This window comes from Canis lupus, chromosome 33, assembly GCF_048164855.1.
Source record: "Canis lupus baileyi chromosome 33, mCanLup2.hap1, whole genome shotgun sequence".
Taxonomy (NCBI): Eukaryota; Metazoa; Chordata; class Mammalia; order Carnivora; family Canidae; genus Canis; species Canis lupus.
The window spans coordinates 8193478-8216333 of NC_132870.1; the positions used below are offsets into that span (position 1 = coordinate 8193478).

The following is a 22856-nucleotide window of genomic DNA, read 5'->3' on the forward strand; positions in this document are numbered from 1 at the left end:
GGACTCAGATCCTACACTGGTCATGCCAGCTCTATTGATTTACACAAAACCTTCAAGACTTTGATCAGCTACCAAAATGCAAACATTTTAAGCGATGCCCCAAAGAAGCTTGTTTAAAAAACAGTTGATGTAAGGGTTTAAAACAGTCCATTAACAATCTCATGTAGAAACGTATATACATATATGCCTACTCATGCATGTTTCTTTGCAAAAGAACATTTTTATAGTCTATTAACAGTGCCATGTACTTATTAAACATGTTCACTTTGAATCCAAGGAAATGCTCTTTATTTGCAAATTTAAAGTTGAAAAGAAAAAATTAAACACTTCTTTCACTGAACTTCACACTTATTCCCACCCAAAAAGGTAAAATGGACATCATATTCTACTCACCCATCATATGCGAAAGGGTGATTTGTACTTGTGTCTATTCAGACCGTAAATTTTTTCACAGAGTAGATTTTTAGAATAAAAATCACATAATTTTAGAGCTCTAAAATATCCAAAATGATCATTTCTATCTTTTTGCTTCTTATTGAGTTCCCCAGTGTTTGCCAATCTGATAAATACCCTGTACATTATTACAAGAAAATCGCTGCTAGAAATCATGCCCCACCACACATATTAAATGCCAGCCTTTATGGACCCTGAGGTCTTGCTCAACCTGAAAAATTGATTCAGTGAGCTAGCTGGAGAGAGCAGCTGGCAAGATCTCTAACTATGAAATAGGCAGCCAGGAGGTTTAATGGTGTGGCTCCTGTACTTTAAAGAAATTACTAAATAATATTTGTCTGCCTTGAGTCATTTGGATTCTATTTATGGACCTGATCAGTGTAAAGAGTTCTATTTTGTAATAAAAAATCATTTCATCCATTCTAAAAGAATAATAGTACCTTAGCTCCAAACTACTCCTTAAAAAACATGCATACACACATACATTGGCTCACTGGTCCAAGTTTTCCTAACAAAGTCACTATGAATAAACTGGCTTATGACAGGATATGATAGTAAGCAAATGTGGTCAGATGACTTTCAGCTAAGGCTTCCTCCAGCTGGAAAGTCAAACAGCAGGAGAGCAACTTCCTAAGTTAGAGTGATGCACTAGCCTGAGAAGGCAGGGCAAGGGGCAGCAGGATTTCAGTTCTTTTGTCCTCAAAAGAAAGATTACAAATACTGTTCTATCTCAGTGACTTCCAGCCCTTATGTTCTAGTTGATCCCAAGTCTTATGTGTTCTACACTGAAGTTCAGGGTTACAGAGGCACCAAGAAATGTTAAAATAGATGCCATCCCTGGGCTACAAATAATACAGGCCTTTCCTAGCTCTTTACTGAATAAACGGCTTCCAGAAATAGCCAAATCCTCTCTGAAACCCACAAGCAGAGAAGTACCCTCCAGACTAATAAACACTAACAAAGACTCAGCCAGGGTCTCCCCTCTGTCAGTTCAGGTTCTTCTGACCTGATTTGCCAGTATGACTCCCTCTCCTCTTCACTCTCCTCCTCCAGCTGAGCAAACTTCTTCAAAGCCCCCTTCCTTGAGTTCTGTACCTTCTTATGCTATTACCCATGATCAGGAGAGCATTAGAGTATACAATCTCCCCCCACCCCCCTTCATTGTAGTGTTTACAAAGCCTTCCTCCACTAATTTTTTTTTTTTATGATAGTCACACGGAGAGGGAGAGAGAGGCAGAGACATAGGCAGAGGGAGAAGCAGGCTCCATGCACCAGGAGCCCGACGTGGGATTCGATCCCAGGTCTCCAGGATCGCGCCCTGGGCCAAAGGCAGGTGCTAAACCGCTGCGCCACCCAGGGATCCCTTCCTCCACTAAATTTAACTGAAGTGTTGTATATGCCTATTTAATCAGCAACATATGCAAGCCCTCTTAAAATTATAAAGACAAAGAAATCCAGAGTCAACACTTGTTTTAAAAAAGCAGTGCTGTAGAGTGGTTAAAAGTTGTCATTTATGGGCACACCTGGATGGCTCAATCTGATGAGTATCTGACTCTTGATTTCAGCTCAGGTCATGATCTTGGGGTCATGGGATTGAGCCCTGTATCAGAGTCCATGCTCAACAGGGAGTCTGCTTCTCTCCCTCCCACTCTTCCTCCCAGTCTCCCTCTCCCTCTGCCCCTCTTTCACTTCTGCTTTCTCTCTCTAAAATAAAATAAATATTTTTTTTTAAAAAAAAGTGCCACTTCTAGAGTCAGGCAAACTTGGGTATACAGGCAAGCACGGCTCTATCAGGTAGGCAGCACCTGGCAAGTACCGCATCTGTTCGAGCTTTGTATTTTCATCTATAAAATGTGAAGGAAATACTTCACAGGAAGTACTTCACAGGATTGTGACAGATTAAATATTGTGTGTGCAAAAGAGTCCAGAACTTACATCCACACAAAAGCCTGTACACAGATGTTTAAAGTAGCTCTTTTCACAACTGCCAAAACTTGGAAGCAACCAAGATATCCCTCAGTATGTGAATGGATAAATAAACTGTGCCACACCCAGACAATGAAATATCATTCAATATTAAAAAGAAATTATCTATCAAGCCATGCAAAGACATGGAGAAATCTTAATTGTGGGTTACTAAGCAAAAGAAGCCAATCTACCGTTGACCCTTGAACAACGCAGGAGTAGGGAGATGTGCCAATATCCTGTACAGTTGAAAGTCTGTGTATAACTTGTGATTCCCAAAAAACTTAACTACTAATAGCCTCCTGTTGACCAGAAATCTTACCAATAACAAAAATGGTCAATTAACACGTTTTATATATTATATGAATATAATAAAGTAAGCTGGAAAAAAGAAAATGTTATTAAGAAATTCATAAGGAAGAGAAAATATATTTATAGTATACTGTAACATATCAGAAAAAAGTCCACATATAAGTAGACTTGCACAGCTGAAATCTAAGTTGTTCAGGAGTCAACTGTATACAACATTCTGTAAAAGGCAAAAGCATGGAGATAAAAAAAAGTCGGTGGTTTCCAGGGATTGGAGTCAGGGCCAGGGATGATTAAGTGAAGCACAGAGGATTTTTTAGGCACTGAAAATACTCTGAATGATGCTATAATGATGAATGGATGTCATTATATATTTGTCCAAACCCAGAGAATGTACAACACCAAGAGTGAACCCTAAGGTAAACTATGGACTTTGGGTGATTATCATGTGTTGATTTAGGTTCATCAGTTGTATCAAATGTACCACTCTGGTGGGGAATGTTGATAATGGGGGAAACTATGCATTACTGGGGGCAGGAGGTATATAGGAAACCTCTGTACCTTCCTCTCAATTTTGTTGTGATCCCAAAACTGCTTGAAAAAAAAATGAAGTTTTTAAAAGAAAAAAAAGTGTAGCATATGTTTCCCTTTTCATGGCTGCAGGACAAAAATTTTTAAAAACCTTCATGCTCAGCAATTGTCTCAATGAGACGAATTTGTATAAGTAAAAGGTTTACATGAAGGTGTTTAGTTAGATTGCATGGGTATGAACCCCAACTCTACCACTTACCTTCTATAGATCCTATATGATCCTCAGCTTCCTCAGCTTCCTCATCTCTGAAATGGAGTTAATAACTACCTACTTCATTAGGTTGTGAAGATGCTGAAACGAGAGAGTGCTCAGAAAATGCTTAGCCAAGTACCTACAACATTGACGTTAGTTAAGGTAAGCAGACTGAAAATAGGAACCAGAGCATGGCTGGTCACTAAAGTATTTGCAACCTTGTGGAAAGGTTTGGAAAGAAGGAACAAAATTGGGGTGAGGTGAGAGAAAGGAGCATTGTTGGTCTCGGGCGGCCAGAAGTTACACGTGTCCATTAGAGGGCAAGCTCCCTAAATCAATAACATGGGTCTACCCATGCAGGTGGGGCAGTAGGGGAAACACTGACTTTCTTTGATGTTTTCTCCCATGGATACTCTCTCCTGTCACTTGTTACTTGTTCCTCCCAGTATATCTCTAAAATAATCTTAAAAGAAAATAAGATTCATCCTTATATTTTAAAGCTGTCCTTTTTGAGTTCTCACCTGACTCTAGCTTGAGGCAGCTTAGTCCTAGGCACCACAGGAGCAATGGAAGAGAACCCTGTCCAGCAGATTAGCCAGTCCTCTCCATCACCAACCTTCCTCCCTGGCCAGAGCAGTTACAGTTCTGAAGCCCAGGTGACTTCTATGTCCAAGTTCTTGCCATTTCATAGAATGTTAACAAAGGACTTTCTTATAAAATCATATAAATGATAACATGTAAATTTTGAAGTTTTAAAATGCCCCAAATGAATTTATCTTTGGTTCTATTCCTAATCTTCATTGAAAATTGTGACCTTACTATAATCCCTCTCACTATTTCTTGCTGGGTGGGAAAAATTAGGAAGACAAACCATGAGAGACTCCTAACTCTGGGAAACAAAGGGCTGTGGAAGGGGAGGTAGGTGGGAGATGGGGTAAATGGGTGACGGGCACTGAGGACGGCATTTGATGGGATGAGCACTAGGTGTTATACTATATGTTGGCAAATTGAATTTAAATTAAAAAATGTTAAAAATGAAAAAAGAAAACTGCGACCTTAGTCAAGTCTTTCCATGTCTCTGAGCGCTAAATTTACCCTACAAAAAAGGGGGGGCGTATACCTTTAGATCTAGATTCTAAACTACTATATGATGCACAATTTCCTGACTCCTATACCCAAGAAAGAAGGCAGACATTTCTGGTTTGGTTTTGACCTCCGTGTATGCGGTTTATTCTTAGAAAGGTAGTGCAGTGAGCACCTTGGTGCCTCAGCAGGTTAAGCATCTGCCTTCGGCTAGGGTCATGATCCTAGGGTCCTGGGATGGAATTCAATGGGGCTCCCTGCCCAGTGGGGAGCCTGCTTCTCCCTCTCTCCTTGCTCCTTCCCCATGCTCATGCTCTCTCTCTCTCTCTCTCTGTCAAATAAATAAAATCTGAAAAGAAAAGAAGAGAAAGAGAAGAAAGAGAAGAAGGAAGGAAGGAAGGAAGGAAGGAAGGAAGGAAGGAAGGAAGGAAGGAAGGAAGGAAGGAAGGAAGGAAGGAAGGAAGGAAGGAAGGAGGTGCAGCATGGTGGTTAAGCAGCCCAGGTGTGACTCAGCTTTGCCATTCCTGCCCTCCCCACCTGCAGCCTCAGCAGGCCCCTGTGGCCAGAGAAAGCAGTAGTAGCTCATGGAATGGAAGCAGGAAGGTCTGTGTGGGCAGGAGGAGTGGGTGCAGAGGGTACTGGACAGGACACCTGCATTTGGGCTACATTCCTCATGGGAGTGGTATGAGAATTAAATAAGCCAGTATTAAAAAGGGTGCATACAGAGTCATGCCTGGCACAGACTGAGCACTTCTTAAGTATTTGCTATTATCGTTGGGATACATCAGAGGCTCTCAAAAAATATTCACTGTTCTGAAATGAAGATCAGCATTGAGCCAGACACTTGACATATGTTATCCATTTAATTGTACAACGACCCTGAAAAGAAACTGCTATCCCCACTTTATACGATAAATAAGAAAACAGACTCCAGGAGGTATAATAGACTCAGGAAGCAGAATAAACTGATAGTCAACACCCAAATCCATGCTAAAATGCAGCATTACCTACAAAGTAATAATACATGCTACATTGTACTTTTATATAATAAACAACATGTAGACAATCAGCTATTTCATTTTCATTCTCTAACAACTGGGTATCACTTTAGAAAATTGTGAATAAAGTTTGTTGAGCTATTTTTCTGTAAACTTGAAAGTCTCCAAGAATATCCCCATGATTTACTAGGAATAGGAATCTAAGCTAATATGGTCACTTTAAGTCTTATATCAGACTCCAGTCAACATTACCATCTTTCAATCAGAGTTCCTTGAGTAAAAGTAACAAAAATATCAAACTTACCTAAGGAAAGCAAAGGACATTTATTACATATTACAAAGAGAGGGGGATCCCTGGGTGGCTCAGTGGTTTAGCGCCTGCCTTTGGCCCAGGGCGTGATCCTGGAGACCCGGGATCAAGTCCCACGTTGGGCTACCTGCATGGAGCCTGCTTCTCCCTCTGTCTGTGTCTCTGCCTCTCTCTCTCTCTCTCTCTCTCTCTCTCTCTCTGTCTCATGAATAAATAAATAAAATCTTTAAAAAAAAAAAACAAAGAGAGAACCCCATTATTCTGTCACCAGTTCTCAGGGGACCAGAACCAGGACTCATGAAGTTGGCAGGAAAGCAGCAACTACATAGTCTCCTGTGTCTGCTTCTCTCTGCTTCATCTTCCTTTGGTGACCAACTTTCTCTGCTTCTCCAAAGCACATCCCCATCTGCAGTTCCTTACTCAGAGCATTCACATTCTGACTCAGGTTGAGACTCTCTCGGTCCCAATTCAAATTCCAAAAGTAACCAAATAGAATAGAAATCCCAAGGCACGCGTGCATGCGCGCACACACACACACACACACACACACACACAGGTAAACCTAGACAGCTATCACAAGCCTCTAGCAAATGAATTGCTGCTACTTTGTCATATTTTCACCCATTATTCTATCAGAATACTCAGGAAATTCTTAGTGTATTTGAAGGGGAGTTCAGTTCTCAAGCATGCACAGTGAAAAGAGAAATGGAGGAAAGAAATTTTGAGACTGAACACATTTGAGCTCCCAGAAAATTGCCTGTGAGCAGCAGCTGAGCAGGGGGCTGAGAGTGAGCCTTTATGTGATGCGTAATCAGATGGTGATGAGGGAGGGGCCCTGGGCCCTGCCAGGCTAGCCAGCCAGCAGCCAGCCCACCGGGAGCCTCGGGAATAGGGAGCAGTCTGCTGTAGAATTCTCTCACAATAGCCTGGCAGAAATGGATGGTCCACACAGGGAAGGATCAATTGTAAAAAGTGGAATTAGTCATTCTAAATCATGCAGCTGTGGTCGAAGGGAGCTCTTCTAAAAATCATTAAACAATCATGTATTCCTATTGATTTATTCAAAATACCTTGAGGGAAAGCAGATTAAACACAAGGTAAAAGTAAGCTAATGCAGATTAAATGGATGAAGGATGGGCCAAGAGTTCCCTAGGTAGTTTTTGTACTAATGAGAGGAAAATTATATGTACACTATTACCAGGATAAAAGGGTCTATTAGAGGTCTTTTGCTTGACATATTTATGTATTTCAAATACTAAGTAGCATACTGAATTAGGTTTACTCTGGACATTTGTTATTTTTATTGCATCTCCAAAGTGATAAACAGAGTTCTCTGCCGAGGGCAGTGTACTGCCTCACTCCAGGAAACCCTGCCTGAACAGACAAATCCCAATGCCAGTGTGATTCCCTGGATGTCATTTATTAACAAGTCCGGTGCAATTTGACTGCAAGGACAAGGCCTTTAAAATCCAGGAGCAAAATGCATAACCTGGAAGTGGAAATGAGCTGCAGTACTCAAAGTGCCTATGCGCTGGACCATATGCAGATATCCTTTCTTCCTCAAGTGGGATTTATTCAAATACCTATCACCTAAGAAAACCAGAAGTGGGACGTATATGTCACGTATTATTCTCATATGTAGTTGATACGGCAGGTGTTATGATCCTCAGAGGAAGAGAATGAAGCAGAGAAATGGTAAATGAGGAATACAAGAACAGACAGCTAGTGAGGATTAGAATCAAGACTGGAAATGTTCTCTCCCTGCATTTGTGGTCCACTATTGCACAAGAGTATGATTATCACTAAATTCCTTGAATGTTTAAAACTAAAGTTTTTTTCTCTCCAAACCAGTTCCATCCTTTGAGTTTCTCACTCCCAATTATCCCTATTTCAGTCAACTAGGAAATTACATCCTTTTCTCATCGTCCTCTAGATCAAAGCACTGAAACTCCAGCTGATGCCTTTCTTCCAATCTTTCCTCCCTCAAATCCATTCTGCACCACACAGCCAAGATTACTCTTTCCAAAATACTGCTTTATCATACTATTTCTTATTCATAAAACCCATGGGGATAGGGTGGCAGGTATCCATATTTCTCTCCTACTCAGTCTGGAAAGGTGTCATGGAAGGCTAAGATTTAGACTGGTTTTAAAAGAGATTACTTATAAAGGAAGTCTTTCTGGTTGATGGAGCCTATGATGGCTTGAATCATGAGTGGGGTAGGTCATAAACATGGTTAGAGCAGAAACTGAAAGTTCAGAAAATGGAAGAAAGAAAGATTAACCAGCTGGTACACAAAGGCAAGAAAACCTAACTAAGATGGAGAACTGGGTGTTAATGACAACTCATGCCAAGTGGGTGATATCATTGGCAAAACTCAACTAGAACCAATGGAAAACATTAACCTCACTGCATTCCAGAGTAATCATTTTATAAATATTAAGGTACTGCATTGGTTCTCAACTCTAAAAATGCTCAGACCCCACTCAGAACTTCTGAATCAAAAATCTCCCAGAGAGGAACCCACAGGTGTGTAGTTTTAGAAAACCCCACATCTTTTGAGGCATAAGCTACTTAAAAGCCTCTATGTGTTACATTAAACTGCATCTAGCAGTCAACTGCACTTTTAAGAATTGGTTTAATAGTTGACAGAACTCCCTGTTTCAGTTAAGTCATATATTTCCTTAGACATTATATCTCTAAGTGGCCCTTCTTATCTACAGAACAGATATCATAACCATAGGCTTGTGCACAGTCTAGACAGACAACTAAAGAAATAGTCTATTCTTGTTATGGGGATAAACATTGTCGCATTTGTGCCATGTAATTGTGTTATTTACATGTTTTATGAGGGAAAGCTAAAATCTGAAGAAATAAGGCTGTCTTGTGTTTTCATAGCACTTAAATTACATAGATACATTGATTTACTTGACCTTTGTTTCAACCTCTCAGAGATTCAAGGAGATATTATTATTCCTAATTTGCTGATGGAGAAACAGATTCAGTGATATTGTAAAACTTGCGCAAAGTCCCATTAGGTACTAACAGAATTCAAACTAGAACTGTTCTTCAGAATGTACTCATCTGATGCTCTTTTTCATTAATGCATTGTCATATTTGGGGCACCTGGGCTCAGTCAGTTAAGCATCTGATTTTTTATTTTGGCTCAGGGCATGACCTCAGTGTTGTGAGATCAAGCCACATGTCAGGCTCTGTGCTGCGCAGGGAGTCTGCTTGAGATTCTCTCTCTGCCCTCCCCCATTTTCTCTCTCTCTCTCTCTCAAAATAAAAAAAATTTTAAATAAAATAAAGTGTCAAAACATTGTCACTTTTTCAGGGAAAGTCATACATATTTATTGAAAGAATAGTATATACAAGAATACCAATAAAAGGAAACTAATACTGCAACTACAATTTTGAAAATGAAACCAATAGAACAGGAACAAAATATGTAAAACATGAGAGAATTGTTTGATTTTGACCCACAATGCCTTCCTTATCTTCATGATTAACCTAAATGTCTTTGTTAGAACAAAACTACATACCTTGTTCTGACCTTAAGTGTTTTTTTTAAAGCAACAACATTCTAAAACACTTTTACTTTGAGATATGTAAGATCCACACATTTGTTCAAGTATATAGATTCTCTTTTTTTCATTTCAAGTTTTTATTTAAATTCTAGTTGGTTAATATATAGAATAATACTGGTTTCAGGAGTAGAATTTAGTGATTCATCACTTAAAACATATAACACCCAGTACTCATCACAAGCGCTCTCCTTAATACCCTCACCCATTTAACTCATCCTCCCACCCCCCTCCCCTCCAGCAACTCTCAGTACATAGATTCTGATTCAACAGCAGATCTACATTACCTTTTTGTTCTCTTAGTATCTTGAGTAGCATGTACTCCTGAGCGAGTACTATCTGAAATTCTAAAATTATTGATCTCTGAAATAAAATATATTTCAGTTATGGATTTTTAATAAACTAAGATAAAAGTAAAATTCACTCCCCACCACCCTCTCCCCAGGAACAAATAACTCTTCTCAAGTCTATCCTTCTACTCTAAAGAACATTTCTTACTAACATTTCTGGTAAGGCAATAAATACTCCAGAATAATCTCCACTATACAAAGATTACGCTATTTAGTATCAATAACAAAAACAAACCAAAAAGAGAGAAAGAAAAAAAAGAAAGAAAGAAAATATACTTCAAATTTTCAGGCTTAAATATGTGTAAGACAGTCATGGCAGTATTTTTTGAAATGATGTAAAGCTTATATTCTTATCAAACAATATCAAAAGCATTGTCACTTTTTAACAAGCTGGAAACAAGTCTAAAAGAATTCCAATCTAAACTCTGATAAATACTTTTAGGTATCCGTATCTAGATTTCATCAAAAACTTAAATACAGATTATCAGCAATAGGATTTTCCCTTCAATATCATATTGAAGTATTGAAAAGAATCAACAAACATTTTAGGGTGCATATATTTATTAATAACTAATGGTGTTATCACTTCATTCATTTCCAGATATTTTCTGTGCCTTTTAGATGTCAACAACATACACACACACATACATTGACTGTTATACTATCTAAAGTTATATCTTGGACAAATCTAGATAGTAGAAGCAAAGATCTACAGAATGTTTATTGGGTTAAAACTTCTTAAACATCAAACAAGTCACACAGAGAGTACAAATACCATGCTAATACATGTCATCAATGCCACAAAACACAAATTGTCTATTCTGGTCTAAGGTAACATCCTTTTCCCCAAATCACCAAATCATAATCTAGGCTGTAATACTAGCCAAGAAATATGCTTTCTCCCCCATATTTCAATAAAAAAATGAGCTTTCAAATAGTCAAATTCAAGAAGAGGCATCAGAGGAAGGACTTCTTAGCTCAGGGGACCTTACCCAGTTGACAGTATCTTTTGTCCTCTTTTAGGGGGACAGTTTCACTATAGTCATGTAAGTCCAGGACAGGAAAGGGCTTTCTACTTACTGAAAATAAGTTCTATTCACAACTGTGCTCTTTCAGAGTTTGGCTGTCCACAATTTCTTGGACGCTGTTAGAGTTATAAAATAAACACTTCCAAGATTATTTTCTTAAAAGTCAGTCCAACATAAAATAAAATGAAAAGAACTTTTCTGAGTCTTCAGTTCAACATGGTGCATTTAACTAGGAACATACCTTTTTCTTCCCCTCTTTGAACTTCAGATTGATCTTTGTTTTTCAAAGTCTCAACACTGGCTCATTCCACTGGAGACTTCTGTTTGATGGCTGGCTCCATCCTAAACTCTGGGACAACATTTGGATGTCAGTTATTTATTTAAGATCTGAATTTAGGCAAATAGTGAGACAGGTGTTTAGGAACTGGAGCAGTGGTTGGGTAATTATAGAGCTTAAATCAAGAAGGAATCTCAAGAGACATATGATCTGGTCAGCAGCTTTCAAACAGATAAAGTATTATCATCCCACTTTACAGCCGGGACTCTTGAGGTATAGAAAACGTAAGTTCATTTGTTAATGGATGAGCAATAATTTGGTTAATGAAGATAGGGAGAAAGAAGAATGAGGTAGAGGAGAATTGGATCCCAAACTGCCTGCTTTTTAAAAAGTGTACTGCTTCCACTGCATATAGAACAGCTGGTATCATTTACCTACCACATACACATCTTTTTTTTTTTGCCACATACACATTCAATTCTAAAATTACAGCAAAATAGTTGACAACTTGGATTCTAACCTAATCACACAGGCCTAAGTTTCAACCTTGTTTCATCTATCCACTGGTCATGAGAATGAGCAAGTTTTTTATAGAGTGAGAAAAATAATAGAACAAATACCTTAGGGATTGTGTGAGAATTAAATAGATAAAATAAATAAAAATTAAATACTTATTATTTATCTGAGAGTCTGGCACATGGTAAATGCCTAAAATTATTAGCTTTTGCTACACATCAGTAACTATAATCTACCTGACAAGGGTAACTTTATAGTGATTATTTGGAAGCTTCTGATAATTCCAAGACAGGAAGAACGAACTGCCTTCAAACAGGTAAAATGGAAAAGGAAAGAGAAAAAAATTTTTCATACAGTAAGTTAGCATAAACTCCAATAAAATGGGCCTAGCTGAGGTCCTGGCTGAGGATCCAAAAAGGCTTTACTTGATTTAATGAGTCATATGACCATGGGTGGATTTAACACAAAGCGAATGAAATCTATTTGCAGAGTCTCTCAATTGCATAGGCTCTTTTCAAAGCCTTGCCAGAGGCCCTACCAATACCTTCAAGGAGTACTTTGATACTTTCTCTTAAAGAGTTCCCCTGAATTATTTAAGCTTCAGGCCCCCAAAAACTTGAATTTGTTCCTGCAATGGTGCCCTGTTTGTAACTCCTTAAAAACTAAACAAAGTCAATGCTGATATAATTGTGGGCAGATGTCTCCTTCATTTGGCTTTCTGCTTTTCAAGTGCCTTGACACCAGCGCTTGATCAAGGAGAAAGGGTCAGGTTACTGTTTTGCAGTACCAGAAACTAGATGGCTCCTTCCAGGAATGTTAAAACCCAGACTGGGCACTGCTCCAGGGAGTTCTGGATCAGGTGACTCAAACAATGAACCAAAGAAGTCAAATTTCAGAGTCCACCCAAAGACTTTGAAGACAGGCCATTGGTTAACATAGTGACTCCTACTGAGGAACTGAAATGGGCCATCATGTGGAACCTGGCTAAGAAAGACGCTTCTTCCTGAGTAAAAAGTGGTGTTATTAGACTCTTCAAGAGAACACAGCATAGTGGCATTAAATACACGAGGCTTGTTCAGGTGGATCTATACCTAACTTCTTGTCTCGTTCTTGAGTTCCTTCTATTGCCCTATTCTCTGACAGCATGGCTTGATCGTTATTTTCCAAGAAGGGACACAGTGGGATAAAGAACTAAACATTGACTGAATTCTCACAATTTGAGCAAAACATATGGCAGTACTGTATATATTCTGTTGTTTCATCACCACAACCCTTAGATACAGATGAAGACAGAGAGGCTAAGAGAAGTGTGGAAAGACAGTGAGTGATGGAGCTAGGGTTCCAAACCCAAAATAAAAATAAAAACCTAGACATTAAAAATTAAGTTATTTTCTTGGGGTTTATTTACTTATAGCACATCCTCTATTACCACAGCAGCAACATAAAAAGGAGAAAAGGGATAGTATGTAGGGAATTAAATGATTTCTTCCCTCACTCTCTTTGACAATCTGGACTCTACTCCTCAAAGTTATCCAGAGAAAAGCAAGAAGGTGAGAAAGAAAGGAAAGAAAGAATTAAAGCAAGGAGGAGGAAAGGAGAAAGGAGAAATGATGGGATAGAGAATGATTTGCACCTTATGGGAGTAACAGAATCCCAAAGTCTAGAACTAATTTTAGCAAACTAAAATTTAGTTTTATTTTATTTTTTAAAAATTTTCTTTAATTTCAGTTTTGATTAATTTTAGTAAATTAAATCGCACTCAAAGAGTATAGTGGATTATCAGAATTTGCTGACCTGAGTTTAAATTCTGATTCCAACTACATGATTTTGAGCAAATTACTTTACCTCTAAGTTTTAATTTCCTCACATATAAATTGTGATTAAAACAGTGCCCACAGTATAGGATTGTTGAAGGATTATATGTGTTTATATTTGTAGAGCACTTTTTGACCATTATTCCCTTTATCACTGAAATTACACATGAAAACTGATATAATGCAAACCTTTTTGTTCATTAATTTATCCATCCTACAAATTGTAACATGCACATCCTGGGCTGGGGACACAGCATGAGGAAGACAGATCCAGTCCCTGCCTTCTGGTAGTTCACAATCTAGAGCAGTCTTTATTCCATCTAAAATGAATGGGAAAAATTATTAACTCCGTTTATTTTTTTGGTGTCACTCCAAACAGACTTCTTGACTATAATTCCTTTAGTTGAATGTACTAATTGCTTATAAAGCACCCAGTAGATCTCTGCCCATTTCAAAGTGGTCTTTGATAAGGCTATCTAAGATAGCTCAGCAGGGCACAAGCTGCACGCAATTATTTCTTAGTTAATCCCTTTAGAGATAAGTCTACTTGTTAAGTGTCAGGAAAGAGTGTGTAACGTAGGGAAGGAAAAGCCTCGATTTGTATTGGCTCATGTGTTTCATATTGCCTGGTGAGCCTCTGCTCTTCATTTTCAGGGAAGTGTCATCGAAGAGACATCTTTGTGTCATCTAACATGTGTTTAGTGATTACTTAATCTGTAAGTGGTGAAGATCATACTAAACGATTGCTTCCTCTGTCTAGTTAAAGCTGACAGGGTTGTCACTACTTTGGTGATGGATTCAACACCACAGCTTCTTTTCACCAATACGTCTTATTCTGTATCTGAGAAATAGGAATAGTTTGAGAATGGATTTAGCCAGCAGTAGACAATGGATTCAATATCACATTCTTAGAGTCAATATCAGATAAGGAAGGTTTATTTAAAGTTTGTCTTTCCTCTATTCCAGAGCCCAGAATTAGTTCTCTGCTTTTGATGTCAAAGTGGATAATTTAATCAACTATTTAATGCTATTTTTTTAAGTATGTTTGTAGAAGATGGTTCCACTTCTTCCCCCAATTCCTCTATCCCTTCCAGATAATTGATGTGAATTCAAGTAATGGCCTCTAGGGTAAATATTCCTACCTTAATGGGCAGGAATGACTTTAGTGGTGGCAATTTTTAGCCAGGATAGATAGGAAATCAAGTCACAGTGGAAATAATATTGATAAATGGAACTTTAAGAATTCCTTAAATAACAAATAAGCATAATAATGGCAAAAGAGATGGTTAAAACACTTAAAGGTATTTTTTATACATATCCCTTTCTTGTTTGGAATTGCTTAGAATCAGGAGTATTCTTCCTCAAAGCCATTTTAATTACTTACCCTCTCTGATGGTAAGAATAATGCTCAGCTTCTAATACAAGCTAGCCTATCACATAGTTCCTTTTTTGTTGATGAATGGGTGATTTCAGATACTGGCATTCACTGATTTTGCTTTTTCTGCTAAGCTTTAATTTCACCATTTAGTTCTCACCTTGGAAGAAAATTCATGGGCTAGAGTAAGATGAACGAGATCTTGGCAAAGAAATATAGTGAAAAAGGCCAGGGTCTCAATAGAATTATGTACCTGGTGCTAAGAAGGGAAGGAGACAAGGAAGTTGCTGAAGCAGTTGGAATAGGGAATAGGAATGGTCAGTCAACCAATCAGCAATGAACAATGAAAAGGTCAGGCTACTTTTGAGCATTACCATGTCTTTCACAGGCTAAAGTGAGCATTAAAATTCTGAAGTCTTCCTTGCTTCCCAAAGTTTAGCAAGAACAGAAAATGGTGCCACACCAAGACTGTGATGATATTTAGAAATGCTCTGAACACCTGAGGGTAAATATGAGGTGACCCTTGGAGCACTGCCATAAACCTGGCCATGCTCGCCACTTCTCTCCCCTCACCCACTCCTTCTCCTCTCACTTTATGTATATCCATGGGGCAGCTGCCTGATAAATCAGACAGGATTCGTCAAAAGGCCCCTGAAGGGCCGATAATCACAATAAATATTACAAGTTTGTCCTCACATAGACCTTTATTCAGAAGACCTTCTAGGCTAGCCAGTTTAATTGTTATGACTGCTCTTTTTTTCCTCTCTCATATGGGATTGATGAAGCACAGTGGCTTTCCTGAGGTCACCCAGCAGGATGGGGTTCCTACCAGAAGTTTCCGTGCTGCCTAGAGAATCAATGATGTTGCAGAACATAGCTCCATGGGAGCCAACAAAAATATGTCAGTGGGTTTTACAAAGGACTTTTTAATAAAACAATAAAATCCATTTCTGTACCAAGTCATTTTAGTTGTCTGTGTTATATTATTTCAGTGGGCTCTACCAACACCAAAATAAACCAAATAGGAACTAAATTTTGTAGTGTTTATAATATGATTAATCCTAAGTGGTGATTAACTACTTTTTAAAAGCATAGAATTTTAAAAATAAAATCCACTCTACCATTTATATTCTTCTTGAGCCAATAACAATTGATACATACTCTCCTAACAGTGGTTCTCAACCAGGGGCAATCCTGCCCAGCAGGAGATCTATGGAAATGTCTAGAGATATTTTTTTTGTTATCATTACTGGAGAAAAGGAACTACCAAATCTTCTGGGTGGGGGCCAGGGTTGCTGCTAAACATTCTACAAGGCACAGGATAGCCCCCCCCTACAAAAAAAGTTATCTTGTCAAGAATGTCGACGGTGTCAAGATTGAAATACAAATAGCCTGCAAGCAGAAATAAGAATTCGAAGTAAAAAGAAAGAAACTGGTTTGAAAGTCTCCAGGTGTCTTCCTTAGATCTGGACAGCAGGCAACTATGCCATTGCTAGTCCCACTTTTGCAGTAAACCCTCCAACTTCTATTACATCTCTCTGTATTCCTAAAGCAGAGGTAAGAATATTTTTGATTTTGTTGTTTGTGACTTAATGACATAATCTATAATGATATAATCTTTGGGGACTGATACTTTCTACTCCAAATTCTATTGCTAAGATTTACCTATTTTTGCTGCTGGCCGCAGTGTATTCATTTTGACTGCTATATACTATTACATGATATAAATGAACTACAATTTATTTTGATCAATATTCAGGTTGTCTGCAGGTGTTTGCTATTATGAACAGCACTCCCAAAAACATCTTATATAAAACTCATAGTATCTTTCTTTTTTGCAAGTGAAAGAAATAGAATTATGTACACTCAGATATTAACAGTGATTATCTCTACATTGTTGATTATTAATGATTTTAGTGATATTATTATAATGATTGTCTTCTTTTCCTTATTTATATTTTCCATTTTTTCAATAAACATGTGTTTTTTGTAATAGGAAAAATAGTTTTGAAAAAAAAGAGAGATGAACCAAAAAACAAACTCTTAACTATAGAGAACAAAGTGATGGTTACAGGGGTTGAGGGGTGAAATAGGTGATGGAGATTAAGAAGTGCACTTGTCATGATAAGCACTGGGTGATGTATGGAATTGCTGAATCACTATACGGTACACCTGAAACTGCTATAACATTGTGTGTTACAAAAATATTTTCTAAGAAGCTAGGATGTTCGGGCACCTGGCTGGCTCAATCAGTACAGCATGTAACTGTGCTCTCAGTGGTCGTGAGTTCGAGCCCCATATTAGGTGTAGAGATTACCCAAAAAAAATAAACTTTTTTAAAAAAGAAGTTTAAAATGCTAGGAGATTGGCATTGTTTTTAAATAATGAAAAATAGTCAAATATGCATCAATATCTGTAAAATTGACATAATGCTATTTCCTTTAGTTTAATCCAATCTATAGAACATTCATGAATTTGTTGTTTTGTTTAACTTCAAGCTAGACTTTAACCAAAAGTAGCAGGCGTATCTATTAACCCAATTTCTGAATTTGGGCAAACAATAGAGTCAAAAGTAGACAAAACGATACATAAACTAAAACCTAATAAATAGTAAGCAATGACAAAAAAAAAGATATCAAAGGCCAAAAAAGAGCAACCCTCTGCTTATCAAGGTCCTTATACATAATTAAAAGTCAACTATATCTCAATAAAACTAAGGGGGAAGGGATCCCTGGGTGGTGCAGCGGTTTGGTGCCTGCCTTTGGCCCAGGGCGCGATCCTGGAGACCCGGGATCGAATCCCACATCGGGCTCCCAGTGCATGGAGCCTGCTTCTCCCTCTGCCTGTGTCTCTGCGCCACTCTCTCTCTCTGTGACTATCATAAATAAATAAAAATTAAAAAAAAAAACTAAGGGGGAAATCCCGCTTTCCTAGAAAGAAAAAGGCTGCTTGGACTTGTAAAAATACTTAAGTGATAAAATGTGAAAGCATATTTTATATGCTCAAAGAAATTTTTTTAAAAAGTGCTGCTAACATCAAAAAAGTTAGTTTTTATTCCCCTTCACCCCCCCCCCAAAAAAATGTAAACACTCTACCATCATCAAGATTGCAGTCTGGCCATTCGGGATTAGGTCTGGTGATAATAAATCATAACCTATTTCCAGCCTATTTGAAGAGGTGATGGCTGAGGGGTGATGCAGTTACCACTACATAGTTATCATGTAGAGGGGAGTCACTTGTTCTGCCTTTACTGCTTCCTCCCATCCACAGAAAAGGCGACAACTGACCTCATGGGAAGAAAGCTGGAATGGGGGCCATATCCTCAAACATTAACCAAGAGAGACAATACAGAAATGGACTCTCCCTGCTTCCATAAAAAGGAACAACACCCTTTCTCAATAAGTTTGTCAAAGGGCAGCCCAGGTGGCTCAGCGGTTTAGCACCGCCTTCAGCCCAGGGCATGATCCTGGAGACCTGGAATCGAGTCCCATGTCTGGCTCCCTGCATGGAGCTGCTTCTCCCTCTGCCTGTGTCTCTGCCTCTCTCTCTCTCTCTCATGTCTTTCATGAATAAATAAATAAAATCTTTAAAAAAAAAAAAGAAAAATAGAAAAAAAAAAAGTTTGTCAGGGGATGGCCAGCCAGAATTTACTGCATTTTTCCTTTAATTTTCCATCTTGTTTTTTTCTGAGAGGAGAAAATCTCAATGCTTACCTCAACACCAGTGGGTTGGTTTTTTTTTTTTTTCCTTTCCAGCATCCCCTGCTGTGTAGTGTTTGGAATTATGTGACCTGAAACTTGAGCAAAAAATGTCATATAATACAAGATAAAAAGCAGTGGGGGGGGGGTGCAGAGTGAAAGAGAGGTGCAACTAAGTATGGCAACAGTTCGTCTCTAAAGCCCAAAAAGTTCCTCCTGCAGAGAAAATGCCAGTCCCACTGGAAACCAGAAACTATAAAGAATGTCAGCTACTGTCAAGTATGTTTCATCTTGTCATTGGAGACAAAAACAGACAGGTGGCAGGCTTCCTGGTCACGCTTCTGCACATGATGGTCCAACTCTGCACACAGGCACATGCAGAGAGATCTGCAGGCTGAAAAGACACTGGATGCAGAGAAGCTCATGGTGTTTGCCAGAGGTCTTAAGGGGATCTTCTATTTCATTCCATAGTAATGCCCTTTTTGTTGACAAAAGTAAATTGATGATAGTCAAGAGGGAAGCATTTGGTGGAAAAATTCTGTTGACCCTTCTCAGATTGAATTTGACCACAGAACAGGATACCAGCAGTTGCAGAAATGATAGATTATTGTAATGACTGCCAGAATGGCCTTTTGGCATGTTTAAATGGCAATAAATTTCACCAGGAAGAAGGCAATTTTACTACTTTAGAGCAGTAAGGAAACACGGTGTTTAAGGTGTAAATAAATCGTGGGTCATTAACAGGGAGCATATTCTGTCCGTGGTGCAATTCTCAATCAGTGGCTATTCATATTTAATTCAATTACGTGGATTTACTTAGCCAATTATGTTTTTTCGTTCCAGGTCACAGACTTCTCAGGCTGACAATTTTGCTCTTTTCCTGTCTCCCTTATGTCCATAAACACAGCCCTACTTTCTCCCTCATTTTTCCTTCCACAGGTACATAAATACGATCAGTGTAGTTCAATAATGCTAACTCACTGAATAGGCTACTGAGATGATTAAATTAAAGACTGATTTGCCATGTGGTCTTTTCCTTGGCTCCAAAATCCCCTCCGTCCCTCGCTCATTAATCTGGCTCGGTCCTTCACTGAACTCTGCCATTAAAGGAAGAGGCAGGAGGGAGAGGTGTGCAATGAAGTTTGACATTTCCTCAAAAATGATTGTATTAAAATCCACTTACATTTATAGCTCTATCTCATTTGAGAATGTTAATAAGTTGCAATTTCATCAAGAAAAAGGTATTGGGATCTAATCAAGTCAAAGGCTTGCTTACATTGGTATGGATCGTGCTTCTGAAACATCACTTTAAAAGGTCATTTTTAAATACAGCTTAAGGTGATAATTAACAAAGTTCATTAATAACAATCTGCTTGTGGACCATTTAAAACATTTGGGCTCCATCTACAGTATCAGTTTGAGGCCAAATTCAACTCACTTCAAGTGTACATCAGCTGTGACCAGAGGAACAAAATTCAGGAGACACACTCCACATCAGTCAGGTCAATACTGCACTCCCCAGAACCAAATCAGTGTTCAACTTGGTTGGTCAAACAAGCATAATGCCTCCAAAAGCCTATAAGTCTCACTATATAGTAAGCACAGTGTGGCTTCTCCTTTTCCTAACATGACTGAAAGTACTGCCCAGGTGATTAGACTCAAGCCTCACTATTGTATTTAAAATCAGGAACCTAGGCTTCTTTCTTGATGGTTTTGTGTTTCCTGGAATATTTACTAAGACAACCTTGGAAAGCTTTTCTGTTCCCATAATGTTGTACACTGCCAGGAACATACCAGTAGTCCCAACCACCTTATGCCAAAAACACCATTTTGTTTATCTCAGATCAACAAAAAACTACAGGTGGCTTATATGCAGCATGGAGGATACGGGGTGTTCACCACATTGAATTACTGACCATCCCACAGTACATGTAATTGGCTTCCCAGATGGAGATGGAGGAGAAAATACAAGAAGATATTAAATAAGGAAAGGAAAGCCACCAGCCAAGGAGTTTATAGCAAGAGAAAAGAGTCATTAATGTAGAGGTTGGGAAATTTTTAAAAATGATTTATTAATTGTCTTCGTTTACAGATAAGCAAATAGAGAACGCAAAATCTGAGTAGCTTTCTCAAGGCCAACAGGGTTTGGTGACAGAATAGGACTGGAACAAGGTCTTATGACCCTAATTCTAACACCCCAGTGAAGAATATGCAGGAAGAACAAGCAACTGAACATGCCACCAAGCTGCAGCGTGATCAGCAGATCTAAGAAGCAGCTACAATCCGCGGCACAGGAGCCTGAGAAAACCTGCAGGTGTCCTCACCTCACCCCTTCGCACAAAGTTCTGTGCTCACAATTCCTGAAAACAAAGGTCTACTGTGTTTGGGTTGCAGGGGTGGGAATGCACAGTTTGCCAATTCTACATGTCGTTTCCAAGGCCCAGGCTCATTTCTGTCATGATTGCTAGAGAGATAAAAAGAAAACCAGGGAGAGCAGGATATTTTTAGAGTATAGGGCAAGGTTATCTGGCTCTGACTGAGATAAATGTGAAGGGTCAGAACCTTGCCAGTTTTCACTGCAGTAAGTCAAGTTGACCACATGTGAGGAAGATGGAATTTTTATAGAAGTTGTCGACATTTAAAAGCACATAGTCACGTGTAGTGATAAGTCAAGCCTCCCGTGTTTTTAATGGACTTGTCTCCCAGCCTCACTTCCCCAGCTGGTGATAGCCTTATCTCCTAGGGCTTAGTTAACACTCCAGCTAGATCTACCCCCAGTCAGACAGACCAAGGGGAAGTCGGCCTGTGCTCCCGTTGTTTACCATCCTGGGCTAAGCTAATTGTAGGTTAGTGAAAACGTTTCTGCATGAGGGTAATCATGACCACAGGGAAGGTAATGATGTTGGCGATGATGCTGATGCTGATGCTAGCATATGAGATGGATGTGGACAGCTTTCTCTACTTACTGATGGGTGCTAAACTATTAAAGCCAATAGCCTGAGATAAGATGTAAATGAAGGAACTCGAGTCAATAAATGACTGTTTACTTCGTATCGTGAATAAACATGGTAGCTTAACAAACAAAAAAAATTCATTTTCTCTCTGTTTGATTTCTACTTGGTTGGCTTTATGATTTGCTTATTTTGTCAGGTTGATCAGGTACAATTAGTATGTCTTTCTAACAGTGATTAATAACTCTTCAGGTCAACAAAGGACAATTAGATGTGGGGTACATTATACCAATACGGTGTGAAGGAGACTCATTATTTGATCCTGTGCTGTTAGTCATATGCATGGTGTCATAGACTCCATCTACACCACAGCAATGAGGGAGAAAAACCAGTTCATTCAAGTGTAGGTAAGAGACCCTTTAGTTTACAGCTAATTACTCTTATATAATGCTTCCGAAAAGTGGTTGTTTTGAATTGGCTTTGTAAAGATAACATCTACTGAGCAATCAGCACAGTACAGACACTATGTCACATGTTTTATGTACATTTTTAAATTTAATCCTTATAGTACACATCTATAACATAGGCTTGGAAAAAAATCCATCCTCCCTTTTGTCTTCAGCAATAGAACACTAATCTTATCCATGGTATGGTGACAATATTGCCAGCTAAGAAGATATTTTCAGCTTCCTTTGTGGAATCCTAGGAATGGCCATGGACATAAATTCTAACCAATGAGATTTACGCAGAAGAACTGTTCGGGATTCAGAGATAGTTTCTTAAAGGTAGTTACTGCTTTTGCCCTTTCCCTATTTTTTCCTTTCTTCTGTCTGAAAAACAAATATGATGGCTAAGCTCCAGCCGCCATCTTGGACCATGCATTAGGACATTAGAAGAGGAAGACAGAAGGAGCCTAGGTAGTCTGATGAGATCTCTTACAAGGAGAAAAATAAAGTTCCATCTTCTTTTAAGCTACTGATCTTTAGATTTTCTATTATATGTAATGAAAACTAATCCTAATATAAGAGGTAAACGTTATCATCAGCCCCATTATAGAGATAGGGAAATTGAGGCTAGTAAGTGACAGAGCTTAAATTTGAATCAAATTGTCTGACTCTGGAACCTCTATTCTTAATACAACATTGTTTATTAAGAGTAATTGAAATGGAAGCCTCCTGATCTTACTCCCCACACTCTTCACTAGAGCTATCTAGGGTTTGCTTCAACCCTTCAGACCAAACTGACCCTGATCTGTTTTGCTTTAGATGCGTGCATATATCACTTTCTTTGACTGGAAAGCTCTTCTCCCTGTTCTTTGCCTGGATAACACATATTTAGCATTTAGAACTTAATTTAGA

General features: G+C 38.6%; 1 long non-coding RNA gene across 1 annotated transcript in view; it reads right to left on the reverse strand.

The window, feature by feature from the left end:
• Nucleotides 1-10393: 10393 nt before the first annotated feature.
• The window catches only part of LOC140623974 (uncharacterized), a 33751-nt gene continuing 21288 nt past the window's right edge, over nt 10394-22856 (reverse strand). Inside the window, exons 3-4 of the long non-coding RNA XR_012023544.1 lie at nt 13664-13794; nt 10394-11216 (exon numbers count right to left, since the gene is read on the reverse strand). This is a non-coding gene — a long non-coding RNA (uncharacterized lncRNA). The remainder of the gene's footprint in view (nt 11217-13663; nt 13795-22856) is intronic.